General features: G+C 38.1%; 1 pseudogene; it reads left to right on the top strand.

Annotated features, from left to right (window-relative positions):
- On the top strand, positions 1–3,424 carry LOC149164795 (expansin-A8 pseudogene; annotated as a pseudogene).

Raw genomic sequence — 3,424 nt, 5'->3', positions numbered from 1 at the left:
ATGGCTCCCGTAATACTGGCCACAACCTTCGGTTTCTTGGGGATAGCTGCTACAGCCTCTGCACTAGGTAGCGACTAGCAATCCGCACATGCTACGTTTTACGGTGGCAACGATGCGTCGGGCTCAGGGGTTAAATTTGACGCCCGTATGCAAGTTTTTGGCGATTTTATACGTAAAATACGATTTATTTTAAAATTTAAACGTCATCTCTAACTTGCAAATAATTTTCGAAAACGTTATTTTGACCGGCATATTAAAAACTGACAAGTTCATATATATAGCTGGGCAGAATATTAGAAATTTAGAGGTCTCACCGTCCCAGACTCCAGTTAAACTCAAGGAAAAGTCCGGAACAATAAATATCAAATTAGTTCTAAATGCCATGGCAGTGATGGCGTGGCACGCATTAGTGATTGATTTAATTGGGCAGCTGCCGCAGCGGGCCGGTGACCTCCTCCAGGCAGGGGTAAACTGCTGGTAAGTTTCCGCGGTCATTTGGAAACTGCTGGTAAGTTTCCGGTCAAAGTCTGTCTCGAAATGATCAACTAATGAGGGCAGTCTTTGAAACAATGCTTTAGTGTCTCCGTTAGCAATAAAAGGAGCATGCCCCCACTATTCTATCCGCCACTTTCTTAAGCAACTGATCCCAATGGTGGCCAAAATAAACCATTTCGAAATTAAATAAGTCATCTATACTCTCCTCAAGTAAAGGAAAAGGAAAAGCATAATCAAGATAGAATTCCTGATGGCCATCAAACATAACAAGCAGCAGCTTGTTGAGAGGACGACCAGATATATTCAGTGGCTTTCCTTTTCCATTAGTGAGCATGCTATCAAATTCTAATTGGAACTGCTTTAGAAGATTCTCATCATTTGAACCCTGAAGAGAAAGCTAAAGTGAGTGGAAAGGAAAAATAATGTATGCTGTGCAATTTTTTCCCTGTGATATGTTTTAGGATCTAATCATAAAAAGAGTTAATTATAATGTGGGAACAGAAAACATGTTTGAAAATGTGGATCACCTCCTTTGTATACACAGCACAAGACTAGGATTGATTGCATTGTTGTGCTTGAATTTTCTCCCATCTTTCCTCCAACACCTCGCTTCCTGCTATGCGCAAAATTTGTAGCATCTTCATCTTTAGCATGCCGTCTATCCATTTCCCTTCCAACTTAGAGCAATTTCTTACATCCAGAACTTCCAATGAGGTCAGGCATTGGAAATCCTCAGGGAGCTTCTTTAGCTTGTCGCAGTCTTTCAGTGATAGAACTCGCAGTAGTGAGAGACCTTTGAAATATATACATAGTTCTTCAAGAGTCGAGCACGCTGATAAATCCAAGTGCTCCAAGTACTTGAGTTGGCAGAAACTTTATGGCAGCTTCTGTAGACTCTGACAACTGGTCATAATTAGCTTTCTTAAACTTGTTACTTCTCCAAATCGCTCCAGAAGCTTCTCTTTTTTCAGAGACGCTCCAGAAGCTTCTCTAGATGGTCGCACTCAGTCATGTCAAGATGTGTTAAAGTGGAGAAGTTGCAAAACCCATCGGCCTTGTATAATGTAATCACCAGGATATATTTTATGCCGAGTAATTGCAGAAACAAAAGAAAAGAGAGTCAATCTAGGTTTGGTGTCGAATTGCATTTTAAATGATCAAATTTGTGTTTATTTTGAATTTTTCCAGATATTCGCTTGCGGGCAATTATGATTATGAAATGTTTTATATAAAATTCCTTAAAAAAATCATCTAAATTTAAATTTATAAATTATTTGTGTTAAAATTAGTTTAAAATTAAATTGTAATTAAATTATTTTAGTGTAGTTTTAAATAGTAACTAAGTTTTAAATTACAACGATTTTTCTTAACCTCAAATGTTACAGGAGTGCCAATTTTGGCTCTCATTATGAGTTTTTCCGATCTGTGTTAGTTTAGCTTCGTTTAATTTTAATGCTTGATAATTTGTTTTTTAGTTTACTTTGTTTTAGATTGTATTTTTGTATTTTGCTTTCTTCTCTGCCTAAAGTGTAGAAAGTGTAGAATTCATGTAAACATTTTCTTAATTTGATTATATATTCATTATTCAAATTTAACCCCTGGTTACCATTGTCATTGATTATTCACAACTTCTTCACAACTGGGAGGGATGAATAATTTACTTGTCATGAATACTAGCGGTGAATATCAACATTATTTCACAAAAATTACTATTTGTGGTATCCTGCATATTATTTTTTGTTGTTTCCGTATATATTTCCCTTCTATTTTATCACTATTTCCATTTTAAACAAAAAAACTCAGAACATTTGAACAATCTGGAAAATTTGTTGAAAAATTTGATCAGCAGGTCTCAAAACAAAGTGTAGCAATGAGACTTGAGCCGAATGGTACAACAAAGAATGGAAAATTTGAACAATTATGAGTACAATTTAAAATTAGATGAAACCTGTACAAATAAATTTAAAAAGTCATATGATGGGCAGTTTAAAAATAAAAACATCACAAAAAAATTCCTTGACGGGTAGGGTCACCCGTCAAATTTAACCCCTGGTCGGGCTGCATGGGCGTAGTACGTTCAATAATATTGACTTCATTTTCAGCTTTAGATAATTATTTTATACCATATGTTACTTAAGCAAATCGACCGTGAAATTAATTGGACAGGCGGTGCGTGCGGATACGACAACCTATATAGCCAAGGCTATGGAACAAATGTTGCAGCTCTGAGCACGGCGCTTCTCAACAATGGAGCTACCTGTGGAGCCTGCTACCAAATGAAATGCAACCACCACTACGACCCCCAGTGGTGTCTACCAAGCACTGCGGCAGTTACTGCGACTAACCTCTGTCCCCCTAACAATGCTCTTCCCAACGACAATGGAGGATGGTGCAATCCACCTCTCCAACACTTCGACATGGCTCAACTTGCTTTTCAACAGATCGCCATATACAGAAGTGGCATTATTCCAATCATATTCAGAAGGTAATTAATTGCTACCCTAATTAGTCTGATAACACTATAATCCTATTCTTCAACCTGAAGTTTTATTTCCAACTGGACTTTAATTAGGATGAAATCCTTAGCTGCAAGGTTAATATATATGCGTGCAGGGTGCCATGCGTGAGGAAGGGAGGAGTTCGATTCACGATCAATGGGCACTCCTACTTCAATTTGGTATTCAATTTGGTACTCATTACCAATGTAGGAGGTGCAGGGGATGTGGAGGCGGTTTCCATCAAAGGCTCCAACACTAGTTGGAAAACAATGTCCCGAAACTGGGGACAGAATTGGCAGAGCAACTCCTATTTAAATGGGCAGAGTCTGTCCTTCCAGGTCACCACCAGCAACGGGAGAACTATCACTTCCTATAACATTGCTCCTGCAAATTGGCAATTTGGCCAGACGTTCGAAGGACTGCAATTTTAA

The sequence above is a fragment of the Pinus tabuliformis genome, chromosome 5_1 (genome assembly GCF_031772625.1).
Source record: "Pinus tabuliformis cultivar Carrire ecotype Pingquan chromosome 5_1, CPIR1, whole genome shotgun sequence".
Taxonomy (NCBI): domain Eukaryota; kingdom Viridiplantae; phylum Streptophyta; class Pinopsida; order Pinales; family Pinaceae; genus Pinus; species Pinus tabuliformis.
This window is presented reverse-complemented; position numbering and strand designations above follow the sequence as displayed.